Raw genomic sequence first — 14903 nt, forward strand, 5'->3', positions numbered from 1 at the left:
AATGCTGCTCAGCTGGTAAAACTAGTTATTACTGTGCTCTGTTCTAGTGAGTGCCACTGGATTAAATATTCATTAGAAACTCAGTAGTATCCTTACAGCTTTGCTGACCTGAGAGACCGCAGGCTAGTATGAGCCTGCTCTGCCTGCAGGCTGCATCACAGGGATGCAAACCAGCTCTAATCCCTAATGCCAGTGGCTGTGATACCCTGGTATGGAGTCCAAGCTGCTAACTCCACGCAAGGTTTATAATCTCAAACTGGGTGCTGTACTACCACCATGGGCTTGTTCATCCTGAAGAAAAGAAGACTAGGGAGAGGTGGTGTTAAGTGCAGTCTTCAGTGACCTAAGGAGGGGTTATTATAAAGGCAGACTCTTCTTGAAAATATAAAATGAAAGGACAAGTAGCAATGAACACACATTGCAGCCAGGCACAAGGGAAATTCCAGTTGGACATAAATAAAAAAATTCTTCCTTATTAAAGTGGCTCAGCACTGCAAGAGGTTGACCAGAAGGTCCTTGGAATTTCCACCCTTGGAGACTTTCAAAGCTAGACTGGACAAGATGTGAGCAATTTGTTCTAACTTCAAAGTTGGTCCTGTTTGAGACAGGAGGATGAACTAGAGGACGTCAGATGTCTCTTCTGATCTCAACAGCTCAGTGGGAAGGGGGCACATCCCACAGATTCTGATCTTATTCATCTTCCTGCTTCCTCTGTCTCCCTCTGATGCACTGATTTTTATGTAAAAATACATTTTTCAGCATTGTAGGATGTAATTTAGAAATTGTTTTGTAATGGTAACTTACTTCTTAAGGGTTGTAACAGTATGAGTGTAAAATGCCCTACTCCAAGGGTCACTAATCCTCAGGGAAACAAATCTGGGAGGAAAAAAATGTTCTTGATGCTCCTGTCATGCTACAGAGTTTTGAGCTGGACAGCAAAATAGTAAATGGGGTTCTCTGCTGTATATAGAGCATAGAAGAAGGATGGCTGAAGTTGGTACAAGAATAATTCTCTTTCAGCTCATGCAAGGAGAGAGACTGTTTCATAGCAGATCTTCCTCTTCTCACAATGCTAATGATTGTTCTGTCATTAGGCTCCCTTTGCAAAAATATAACTGGTTTTCCTTGCTACAGTCTAGATGAGCCCCACAGCTATGAGGTTTTTCTCTTCCCCAGTAAGACATGACGTTTTATTCCCCTTATTCTGTGTGTTACATAGCACCAGGCTGCAGTGCACCATCTTGCTCTGGTATATAATCTACCTTGGAATCATAAAAGCAGGTGGGGAGCTACAGGTAACGTGCACTGGAAGACTCTCATTGTCTTTGTAGCCGTGAAAGACAATAGTTACGAAAGGGTGAGGACCAGCAGAGATGTTGCTTTGCTTTATCCAGTGTTCCAGAGAATGGTGCTCGTTTTAAAAGATGTCTGAACCACTCTTCACGGGATATTATGGTTGTAAACAAAAAGCATCCACAACTTAACTTTTAAAATAACTCTGGATTGCATGTCATGTAACCCCAGAACTACTGACAAATCATCTTGTAAATGCAGATCAAAAAAGCCTCACGAAGGAGGCAAATACAGTAATGTTTTTCAGGAATATTATATTAGTACTAAGAATAGTCCTAGGATTTTTTGTTGTTGTTGTTTATATTTTTGCTAGTTTTTTGTTTTTCTTGGTGGCTTCACATTGGAAATGCAAACATTGTGGACTCTTTCTATTCTCCTGTGATCCTTTATGTGCACTTTTTATACATGTAAGAGCAGTTGACTGCAATGAAGACAGAGGCCCGTTCTGTATCCTGTGAAAGTGATGCAGAAACCTAGTGATGGGGTATTGATATAGACATCCCCTCACCTTTCCCAACACAGCTCAGAAAATTAAGAACTTCAGGAGGGAAAAACAAGTCTGTTTTTTTTAAGCTGATCAAGGTCAGGGAGAGCTACGTGGTTAAAAATCTCTGACAGTCTGGGACTTTGTATTAAAACAACTGTCTGTAAGTAATATTGGGACAATAATTTTCTGACTTATAACAACACAATGAAATTGAATACATTTGTAATCATGTTCTTTCATGAGTTTGGGATGAGGGACAGAAATCTATCAATCAAAAATAGCACAGTCCTCATTTACATTGGCTAATGTGTGCTGATATACATGGAGTAAAATTATACATGTATAGGCATGTCCCCAATGGAAGAGATGTAAACAGGAACAGCCAATTATAACGGAGGCTGCTCTTTTACTTGCCAAATTAATGTTTAGCTGTTAGAAAACATTGGTCTTATCCACAGCCAGTGAAATTAATGGCAAGACCTCAGTGGGTTTCAGATGGTTTTGGATGCAGACCCATGGCTCTATGATTCACATATCACATTAAAGAATTATGGCAGGTTTTGGCACTTTTACCTCCACACACTTAAGACATTAAAACTGCACTTTGATTTCCAGTCTTCTTTTGATTCATACTACTTGCATATCTGTATCTTGTTAATAGACTGAACTAGCAGAGGACTTGCATTCCTTAAAAGTCTCTGCAACCCAAAATGGTGAAGAATATCCTTTTTACCTGATACTTGGTCCCAGGAGCTTTCAGAATGACAGCGAAATTGCTGATAAATATAATATTGATCTTCAAACCTTAAAGACAGTATGTATGAGCCATCCACATTTTCATCTTTAGGAAGACGTGTCCCTCGTATTTCTGCAGTGCAACAGAACTTGGTTTTCAACTCCTTCACTGATGTTGTCGGGTACTGCCTCTAGCGTTAGAGCACTGGTTGGCAATGAAGATAAATCCTTGAAGGTAGGTGGTGATCTCTTCGGTGTGTAGATCCACATTTTCCTGTAAACATAGGTAGGTTTTTTCCAAATTCCCATCTAGACTTGCTCTGCCTTCATTGATCCACTGTGAAGATATTTCCTTTCTCCTTTCATTGGATTCTTTTTTCCATATTTCAGTTCCCTCCCCCTTCAGCTGGTTGATTTACCACCATGACAATGATTTCACTGCAGTAGGACTCAGATGAACTTCATTCAACAAGACGATTGATGATACTATAGAGAATAGTGCCTATATGTGTACTGAGAAGTTGCACCTGCCCCAGACAATTTTTAAAACTTGTGTCAAATGGTAGGACAGAAGGAGGATGAATTGGTTTTATATTAAGCCCGTATCTCTGAAAAGTTCTTATCCTATAACAGGGGGCACTATTCCTGAATGATTTTTGGCTGTGACAACCCCGCTTGCGAGGTGTGTGACTCCACTACCTGAAGGGCAGATTTCTTACACATGTGTAGAAAATCCTTATGGCTGAAAGTCCTTGCTAGGAAGTTTTATTACAGAGCTTGTGTACCTCCATGTGTGACTGGACTGGTATTTTCCCTGTATCTGACCTGAATGGTCAAAACTTCAACCAGAATTACTTTTCTCTGGCAGGCTAATCTTGCCTGAAACGACCTGCAACACTTTCTTGTCCTAGACACATCAGTAAAGGTTTCAGATCATAATCCAGTGTTGTATCTTCTTCTAAATATATCACTGTTTATGACTGCATTTCAGTCAAGATGAAACACCTCACTCCTCAACACTGTATTTATTATTTACACACATGTTGACTCCTAATGAGGTTTTTGGCAATTAATTGGCTAAATGAGTCAAAATCATTTGCTGATTTAAAGTTTTACATTTTTTCATGTAATTAATAAACTGTCCTTTTCAAGAAAAAACATCAAAATTTGTTTCATTCTAAGCTATGTAGGGAGCTGATAACCAAAGACAAGTACTACTAATAAGAGTGTCAAATTGCAACAAATATTGTTTTGATTGCTACAATGCATTTACTGTCAATTTTTTTCTTTACATGTAGTAATTTATGTGATTGAAGCTACTGCGTAAATAAACTTTCTCTGTTTGAGGATCAAAACATAGTTTCTTCACCTGATAAGACTTCTGAGAGCTCTGAGGTATTTTTGTGGATTTTCTCCAAACTTCTGCAAGTATTTTCCCTTCTCCCTTTTGTGGCAAGACAGTCCCATATACTGACAGTGTAGCTCTTGTTCTACGTGTTATAAATTTCTTCTGGCTGGAGCAATATATATATATGTGTGTGTGTGTGTGTGTGTGTGTGTGTATACATATATACACAAATATATATATAAAAACACACACATATTTGGATAGTGACCATCCATTTGTATCAAGTTTTCCTTCAGAAACATCCCCTTTACGACCCCTTTTGTCTGCATCTTCTGAAAACCGTCATCAGCAGAAGTTTTCTATTCGTATCTAGGATGCTAATTGTTGTATCACATTGTGTCAGGCCAAAGTGCCAAGCTGGGGGCCCTTCTGTTTGCAAGCAGATTTTGTGATTTTTGACAAGGTCTAGCTTCCTGGAAAACCCATTGACTAGCAGTCATGATATTTTTTGCCTGAAATTATTTTTGATAGAGTCTTAAATTACTGTTAAACTACCTGACTTATGACCCAGATGGATTCACAGGTTTGCATTTCCTGGCTTGGATTTTTTTTCATTTTAGGGTCTTTTCCTTCAGCTTCATTTACTGAATGCCACCATCTAATGTATAAGGCTCATTATACTCCCTGTCCTTCTTTCACCCATATTACTTTTTTGAATAACTTGTTTCTGCTTTCATGGCTCCTTTCAGTCCAGAAGGCTTCTTCTACATTGCAATCCCATTGTGGCTTTTTTGCGGTAAATGGTAGTGTATCTTGAAATAAGGCTCAGTTTTCACTAACACTTCTCAGCACACATGTATTCCTAGTCACTTTTGCCAAAAATTAGGTTTCAGAAAATGGTTCTTCTGGAGTCCCAAGCACATATATTATGATGGGCATATGTTTTAGAAATGTAATGATCACCAGGGGAGCAGTGCAATGGCTGATTTTAGGTGTTGTAATCAACACTCTTTTGCCGGTCTGCACGGGATTCAATAAGCAGTTACTTCAAAGTGCAGGACTTTCTATGTTTACAAACCATCATCTGCTACTTTTTGAAATTTACAAAAGCCACGTGAAATCTCTACCAATGTCTCCAGGTTGAGGTCATTTGTGAGTATGCAACTTTTTTTCCTGTGTATTCCGATACAGGAAAGTGCATCTAGTGGATGCTTAGTAGGAGAACATCTTGCTAGCTAATGAGGTGAGGCAGACAGTAAAGGTGCCTTCTAGTTTCCCGTGTAATTAACTTATTCAGAAATTTTATCTGTGATCATTAAAATTCCTGAGATCTTGAATTGTAAATGTCTCTGTAGAAGGGAAAGGTATTTTCAGTTTTAAAACTTCTTTCTCTGCTCCATATAGACATGTGCACACTGGAACAGAAGAACGGCACCGAGCACATGATGTGTCTATGTCTGTTTCATAGAAAAAAGTTTTAACCATTACTTGCAATGAGCTTCACGCAAACACTTTTCAGATCTGTCTCCACTGTATCTCTTGTTTTCTCCAAACATTAATTACATAGACTGGTAAATATTCTTTTCTTTCTGTGCCCTTTTGTACTTGCCATTGTCATGTTCAAATGTGTTGGTATTGTAGTGCAAAAACTGGGGCCTGCATCAACACACACATGGAAAAAGATTGGTGACCTAGGTGGCAGTTGATTGGAAGGCAAAGCAACAGAGTTGCAACATTCTGCCATGTATATTTAATCATCCAGTAAATCTTTTAATCTTAATTCAAATTAATGAATAAAGTTTTTGGGTTTGCTCGGAGGCAAGAGTGATGCGCTCTGTGCAATGCAAATTTGTGCAGCTACCTCCAAGACGTTGAGTCTGCTAGAATGACCACCCTGTGCAATGCTGTGTGGAGATAATATCACAGGTCCTAAGAGAGGTATGTTTAGGCTAATTAGCTCATGATTTTACCGCTTGTGCTGCAAAATGTGCTTTCAGCTTTAGCCATAGCTCCGCTGGTGACCTTTGCCTTGTGCTATATTATGCAGGTATTCTGCACACACACTCAGGTGGAAAGCAAACTCTGTCAAGAAGTTGCATCTTATCCAAAGGATCACTAGTGAAAATTGTTTACCTATGCTTGTCTTTGATCAATAGTAGAATGTATAATGAGAACAGGGCTCAAACCACAAATTAGCATGTCCTTCAAGTTCTTCCAAGGCCAAGGATTTGTTTGATTTTGCTGTTTAGTTATCAACAAGATATAGAGGCCTTTTATCCAGAACTCTGTTATATTAAAATGAACCAACTCATTAAGATCTCAGATGGACCTTATCCAAAGGTCAGTATGAATATTTACATTTATTTCAGTGGACTATACATAAAGTCAGCCAAGAAACATTTATCTAATAGTTTCATGTGTCTTCCTCATCTGAAATAGCCTTCTTTTTCCTGCCAGCTTAGCTGATCATTATCAGTAAAATGTCAGACGTTGGACATAATAAAGCCCATTGGAGATCAGGTCTATTAATTTCTAGATAAGTAATGTCTTTATCCCTTATCTTCTCATGCAAATTGTTTTAATTTAAGATGGTTACAGTTTACAATGCATATTTTATAAATGACATTGAATGCTGTTGGCCCAGCTGGAAAGAAATCTTGGTAATTTACAGCAGAGGGTGGAGGGAAATGAAGAGAGGGAGCAGCAGACACCACTGATAATAAAATTTGGATATGTGAGTGCATGAGTTCCTGTTCCCCCATTAACCATGAATCACAATCAGTAGTGGTAAGTTGAAATTTCCAGAGAAGTACCAAAGACCCATACTCGATTTATTACAATTCTTGTGAAAGACTGTTGTTTTCCCAGGCTGGGCTCTTGGAGTTAGCTTGATTCTATTCCAAATGTGTGTCTTGCCTCTATATTTCTGAGTGACTTACATCTCTACCCAGTGGTTGTGTTATACCACTGCATGACATATTACATTAAGCAAGAGATGAATTTTAGAATCTGCATCTTTCAGTGAGCTTTTATGACTTTTACATGTACTTTTTAATATGACAGGCTTATAACTAAGCACCCAAGGCCTATGTAGATGTAAGATTAATCCAAAGTAATCTCACAATAATATTTTTAAAGGACTTTGAGATACTGCATTGTACCAGCATTATGTTGTATTGAATTGTAATTTGATATGGAAGGTCAAGAAAAAAACCATCAACTTTCTGCCTTCTCATACCCACAGTGAGATGCAAGATATAAGTTGTAGTAAATAGGGTTTCCCAGAATGTTTTATGAGAACTGAAGAAGTCACTGTTCCCCACTGTCAGCTCTTTCTTTGGTTACCACCTGTAACCTGAGCTGACAGAAGGGAGCATGTCCAGTGATCTGGTTCCTCACCTTCAATCTGGTGTTATATCACAGACCATTTATTGCAGAGCTCAGCCCCCACTTCCAGCGTATTAGTGTACACATTCTTCCCTGCTGCTCTATTTTGGAAGCAGAGGGAGTAACTTCACACAGAGGAAGGAGACTGCAGTTCCTCCATTTATATTAAGTAAAGCTTGTGGAGATCTAAAATTCCCTCTTCACGCTCAAGATGCACATCGACATCAAGTTAGACCAGGAAGATAGCAGTGCATCTCACTTCACTTTAGCCATCATCCCAAATCTTGTCTACTGGAATCTTTCAGTGACCAATAAGGCTTCCTTCTTTGCATTGCACTCTGTGGACCCAAAACAATGTTGACGAGTGTTGTAGCCAAGGCTGTTGCACCACCATAGCTGTCACATTTGAATTCAGTGCACATCCCTTTTCTCAGGAGCTCTTCTTTTCTCAACAAACAAGAGGGAAGTGGAGCACAGCTGTAGTCCAGAAAGCAATGAGTAGATGTTTTGCGGTTCATCTTGTCAATTCTACTCATCAAAAAACAAACTCTACTTATTAGTGTAATGTTGCCTGTTGAAGCTTGCATTGATCAAGCTTATTGTGGAAAGCCAGTTTCTGAGTCTTGAGCAATCAGCTGACTGAAAAGACCTGACTGCAACTTGAAAAAAATACCCCAAAAAACAGCCACAGGATAATATTTTGCTTCTACCTACATTGGTACAAAATTTCAGTAACCTGAGCAGTATTGTATCTTGACTGGAGATGCCACTGAAGTAGAGATACTGCCCCATTTTACACGTGTTTCTTGTGAAGTTGAGCTGGACACACAGGTGGGTGCAGAGAGGGATGACAGGCAGGATCCTTTCTTAATCGAATGTGACAGATACCTGCTCAGAACTGAAACCAGTTTAATAGGCTGGAGCAAAAGAGAAAAAGTAGAGAAATTATTAAGACAAAGAGCACCTGGGCTGCAAGGAGACACTATGCTCCCTTGCCAAAGGGTAAGGTCTTTAAGGCAACTCAGGCAAATGGTCTTCTCACCTAAGTACCATGTTTCTGACAGGGATCAGGAGCAGATACTTTGAGAAAAATATAGCAGCCCAAGTACATACTTCTGCTTTTTCCACATCTACTTCCAGTGAGCTGTCTCTAAGGCACTTCGTAAGCCAGAGTGTGGATTTACATCTGAGAGTTTCATAGCTCTTGATAGAGTCTTCATTGATTAATTTGTCCAGTTCCTCTATGCACCTGTTCACACTGGGTCAGCAGAAGCAACATCCTGTAGCAGGGAATCCTACAGGTAAAAATAATTTCTTTCGGTCTGTTTTAACCCCATTACCCAATAAAATGAGCTTCTGTGGTATACTCACATTTCAAAAAATTCACTTGGTTGCAAAAAGAGCTTCTGTGTAGAGAGCATTTCATAACTGTCTTCCATGCAGAGAGAGGTTTTGGTTTTCCTAAATGAATCACTGGACTTATCTGGGAAGGCAAACCCTAAGTTTCTTATTAAAATGACAGAAACAGACATTTCCAGTGCTCGTCTGTATCAGCAGTTCCATGGCAGAGTTTTGTGTAACTTAATATATTCTCCTAACATGTGCTGAGATTTTCACTGCTTCTTGTCAGTCCACAGTGGTTTCTGGGATAAGTAGAACAATTATACCAGTCCCAGATCACTTATACTTGTGAGAAATGCTTGAATTCAGCAGTATTTGGCTGAATGGCTGTTAGTCTTAATTGACTTTCTGTTGACAGAAGGTGTATCAATTCTTTACATTTTCTGTTCTTTCATCAAAATAGGATGGGGACCAAACTGGGTACTCTTTCTGTTCTTCTCAAGCATGATCATACACCAGGGGAAATGCCAGAGAAAAAAATTCAGATTTTTTTTCAACCTTAATGTCACAGCAGAAAAAAATTGCGTGAGGAAAAGATCCTTGTACGTACTAAGAAGAGAAAGATTCCCGTGAAAAGTCAATAGGGTAATAAACTCCTAGTGACACGTAAGGCTAACTTCTGATAGAATAAACTTTTTTTTTTTTGTAGATTTCTGTCTTTTCCCTCACCCTTGCTTCCACTAGTTCACCCATTTTTCTTCTTCCTTACATATTCTGCTCGCTCTTGTGATTTTCACCAGCTTCATTTCTTATGTTTCTTTTTTTTCTCTGCCTTTTTCCTAACTTTTTTTACCAGAAGCAGAGCTGTTGATGACGAGATATCTTCCTGTCCAACAAGTGCACTTATTGGTTGCCCTAAACATTTGAATGCCTGCTCTAACAGACTGAAATAGTCATCAAGACTCTAAAAATTCCAGCCTGTCTTTGACTACTTAAGATCATCTTTCTACACATATTCTTAAAGTAATATTCATTTAGTTAGCTCTCTCTCCTTGTACAGCTGCAACACATTCATGATGCAAGCATCAATGGTGTGACTTCTTATGGATGGCTAATACCAGACCAATGCTTGTACATATTGCTTTCCTTCTGACTTTCAAGCTTCATAGAAATGCTTGCATTATAACTCATTTCAATGAAGTAATTATATGTAATTGCATAATTACCCGTTACAGCTGTTTGACTTACTGGCACTTATACTAATTAAATTAATGTGGTGCACAACCGCAAGTTAATTTAAAACAAGGAAACCATAGAACAATCCCTCTTGAGGGTGTCTACACAGGCAGCAATATTGAGGTTGAACAGAAAATGAAATGTTGATCCTACACCTCTTTTTGAACTTATTACACAGTTTACTTTTAACAGGTGACAAGATACAGAATTAAGTAATAAACTGTCATAAACCTAAACAAAACAAAATACGAGGCTCTGGAATGAAAATAAACTCTCTTGGTCAAGAACACTTGCCACACTCTGACTAGTAGGAAGTAAAATTTCTTGCAGGCAAATAAACATATATTTGTTTATTATAAACATTTTTTTCAGTGGTGGCCAAAGCTAAATTTGGATTTAGCTTAGTACTTGCCAGTATGATTTTTGGTCCTCCAGATTAAAATTCAGTATTTGAGTCTTGTGCTCAGTCAACTATTCTGATATGTAAATAACCTGAATGCATTGACTTTTTGCATATACAGTGAACACCTAAATCATACAGGCAGGAATAAGATTCAGAATACCAACTTAAATAAAAAAACCTGAAGGATTAACATAATGAATAGCAATCAGAATGTTGTCTTTAAATCTGTGGTTTTGGAGACATTCATAATCCTGCAACTGCTTGACTGAAGAGAATGTGCTATTTAGTTTTAACTTCGAAAAGCACAATTTATGTACCTACCTTCTTCATTTGAAATTTGGTCTATGCTACGAGGATGGTGAGGGCACTGGAGCATCTCCCCTACGAGGAGAGGTTGAGGGAACTGGGCTTGTTCAGCCTGAAGAAGAGAAGGCTGAGAGGGGACCTTCTAAATGCCTACAAATATCTGAAGGGTGGGTGTCAGGAGGATGGGGCCAAGCTCTTTTCAGTGGTGCCCAGTGACAGGACAAGGGGCAATGGGCACAAACTGAGGCACAGGAAATTCCGTCTGAACATGAGGAAGAACTTCTTCCCTCTGAGGGTGACGGAGCACTGGAACAGGCTGCCCAGGGAGGTTGTGGAGTCTCCTTCTCTGGAGATATTCAAGACCCGCCTGGACAAGGTCCTGTGCAGCCTGCTGTAGGTGACCCTGCTTCGGCAGGGATGTTGGACTAGATGACCCACAGAGGTCCCTTCCAACCCCTACTATTCTGCGATTCTGTGATTTCTTCAAAGAAAAACATCAAAAGCCACTCTTGCTGTAATGTATCCACAAAACCTTCTGTTTTGGCTTAGCCTGGATAAATGCCAAATGCAGACCAAACCCGCTCTACCACTCCACCTCCTCAACTGGACAGGGGAGAGGAAACACGATGAAAGGCTCGAGGGTCAAGACAAGGACAGGGAGAGATCACTCACCAATTACCGTCACGGACAAAACAGACTGAACCTGGGGAGAAAAGGGAGTTTAATTTGCCACCAATCAAATCAGAGTAGGACAGTGAGACATAAACCCAGATCTTAAAACCCTTCCCCCCACCCCTCCCTTCTTCCTGGGCTCAACTTCACTCCTGTTTCTTTCCCTTCTCCCCCACCCGAGCGGCGCAGGGGGATGGGGAATGGGGGTTACGGTCAGCTCATCACACGTTGTCTCTGCTGCTCCTTCCTCCTCGGGAGGAGGACTCCTCACACTCTGCCCCTGCTCCAGCATGAGGTCCCTCTTATGGGAGACCGTTCTCCAGAAACTTCTCCAACGTGAGTCCTGCCCACAGGCTGCAGCTCTTCATTAACTGCCTCAGCATGGGTCCCTCCTATGGGGTGCAGTACTTCAGGAACAGGCTGCTCCAGCATGTGCCCCCCACAGGGTCACAAGCTCTGCCAACAGACCTGCTCTGGCATGGGCTCCTCTCTCCGCGGGTCCACAGGTCCTGGCAGGAGCCTGCTCCAGCGTGTGTTCCCCATGGATTCACAACCTCCCTCAGGCATCCACCTGCTGCGGCATGGGGTCCCTTCCACAGCCTACAGGTGGATATCTGCTCCACCATGGACCTCCATGGGCTGCAGGGGGACAGCCTGCCTCACCATGGTCTTTGTCATGGGCTACAGGGTAAAAATCTCTGCTTCAGCATCCTGAGCACCTCCTCCCCCTCCTTCACTGACCTTGGTGTCTGTAGGGTTGTTTTTCTCACATAGTCTCACTCCTCTCTCTCGACTGCCATTTCACCTCAGGTTTTTTTCTCCTTCTTAAATATGTTATCACAGAGGTGCTACCACCATTGCTGATTGGCTTGGCCTTGGCCAGCAGTGGGTCCATCTTAGAGCCATCTGGCACTGGCTCTATCAGATACGGGGGCAGCTTCTCACAGAAGCCACCTCTATAGCCACCCCACTACCAAAACCTTCCCACGAAAACCCACAATGCCTTCATCCCTTTTTCCCCCTCAGTCTTTACCTACTGTTGAATTTTATGACTATAAATTGAGGCTCTGGTTGCTGTGATGCATTTTACTTGTAATAGGGATAAGCGGAGAAGCACGTGTCTGCTGTGTGCTCTGAAAACCTGAAGAACTCTCATGTAGTGAAATATTTTGGAAGTCTAAATCTTTCTCTAAGGAGGAGAAAGTTTTTCTGAGTTTCTACAGACCTTTGCCCTCTGGAGTTGAGCCTAGTGTACGTTATCACTTCATACATGTAGGAACCAGGTTGCATGGGTAGAAGACACTTCTTTTGAGAAACCTCTGCAAGAGAAACAGAAGCACTTGATTTCCTCAAGGGAGAAACTCTATGACCCGTAGCAATATTGTCTGCTCTTTACAAGAAACTGTTCAAATGGTTCACTTAAAACATGTAAAAGATATAGATATTCTTGAGACCTAGGCTGCTTATGCAAACCGACAGTTGCTTGGAGAGGACACCAGTCACAAGAAAGAGGCGGCACCTACTATTTTATGATTCTCACATCTTCTTTTATTTTGATTTATACTTTTTTATATCTTCTAAAGCTTCTTGGTATGGAATTAACTGATGACCACCAGAAGGTCTGGTAATCTAATAAAGTATTAAAAAAACGCAGTAATTTTCTCCCAAGGTTTTACTCATTTTCTTTCACAGCCACTCTTTCTGAGGGGTAATTTGAGGCCTTCTGCTACCCTTGTATGCCTCAGATGACCAGAAGGCTTGAATGCTTCTTTTAGTGACAGAAAGTAAATATTTCAATGGACTGCTTCAATCTGCTGTTTAAAGCTGAGAAATTGTGAGATGCATACCAATGTCTTTTGACAGTTAACTGGCTAATGCTCTATCAATGAGACTTTTGATTAGCTACATGCTGATAGTGCAGGTATTGATTTTTTTTTCAGAATCTTTGAAAAATTAATGGAAATAGTCCTGACTGATAGCATCACGATTTAAGGCTGCTAAGATAGCAAAAAGAGGCAGCTCTCCTGCTCTCTGAAAAAAAAAAATGATCAGCAAATGAGAATACCAAAATCGTTCTAGTTTATGCAACAAAAAACCACAGAGAAGCGAGAATCAAAGTCTTTCAATGAATTTGGATGAGCCCATTTTTTTTTTCATTTCCATGATGAGGCACTTGAATAGTACATGTGCTTAGTAGGATTTTTCTTTGTAGATGATGAACAGAGCAATGGCTATTAATATATACAAACTTATTACTCTGAGTTTCTACTGAAGATGACGTTCAACAAGATTACCAGAAACTGGAGTTTTATTTACCAGGAAGATAAGGGTTCATCTTGCAGTGAGCAGATAAAATTGTTCCAGTTTAGTGCATGAGAATTCCGAACGGTAATTTAGAGATCAGTATTTTTCTCCTTAGATTCAGGTTTTCCACTACCTTGATAATTGAATAAAATACTGACATTTTTAAAACGCTATTTCATAAACTATTTTATAAGCTTGGATTTCAAATGTATTGAAGTGGATTTCAAATGACGACATCATAGAGGTTTTCAAAAAATTTGTACTATAGATGGGACTTAGTGAGATGTTCATCACAGGCATCGCCTTGAAAAGCAGTATTGCTGCAGAAAAGAAAAAAAATCCCGAAACAAACTGCTGGTATGATGCATCAAATACAACAATTTATCTGGGTTTTTTTTTTCCTTCTTTTTTTAACAGTGTTGCATTTTTTAACTCAGGAAACCCCAATGTGAGGTCTTTCAATAGAAGGCTAGTAAAACTGATACACTCAGAAGAAAACATGTGATTGTAAACTTAAAACTACAACAAAAAAAATGTGATACTATTGCCAATTTTCAGTGTTTGATTTGCCCTTTAGAAATCAGCCAGCTTTTGCTAGAGGACTTCAGATTCAACAGATAGCTGTGATGTTCTTAATATGCTTTTTGAAATAAATGTGGAAGTCTACAAACACTGATCCTAAACTGTTGTTTAGCTTCTTTGCACTGAACTGCCACTCCCACAACAGACTAAGTTCACCCTAGTTTACGGTATACATGTGCTATTATAAATATTTGAACTCTTATTATCCTGGCTTTTAAAATGGAGAATCCATATTAATTTTTGCTGGCATTGTGGTTTTCTGGGGCATATTAAAAGAGGCTCAGGGACTAATCATGGGAGATTTAACCACAACAGAAGCACCTTGCAGTTACTGACTGTATGGATCCACTCTGGACTGCACAGAACTGGGTTTTCTCATAGCTGATGGCTGGATCTGTGAATCAACTTCCAAAGACCATCTTAAAAAGCTCCCCAAGAACATGATTTTGACTGCTTCCATGCTGGGAAGTCTTCCCTAACTAGAGGTTGAAAGATGTGCTTGTATTGTACATATGACCTCTTCATCTTGATGTGAGGAGAGAGCTCAGAGAGTTCACAAAAGGAATTTTCCTGTTGTTCTTCCCATCCATGACAGAACAAAGGAGAAAACTACTTTAAACCCAGAAGCTGCTTGAAGATGAAAAGAAAAGTTGCATACAAAGGATGAAGGGGTTTATCTGGTCAAAGGGTTTCTTTCGCTGCAAATCTTCTCTTACTTTGGGCTTTAAACACCTTATGGGGCCCTAACC

Source organism: Opisthocomus hoazin, chromosome 3 (assembly GCF_030867145.1).
Source record: "Opisthocomus hoazin isolate bOpiHoa1 chromosome 3, bOpiHoa1.hap1, whole genome shotgun sequence".
Lineage (NCBI taxonomy): Eukaryota > Metazoa > Chordata > Aves > Opisthocomiformes > Opisthocomidae > Opisthocomus > Opisthocomus hoazin.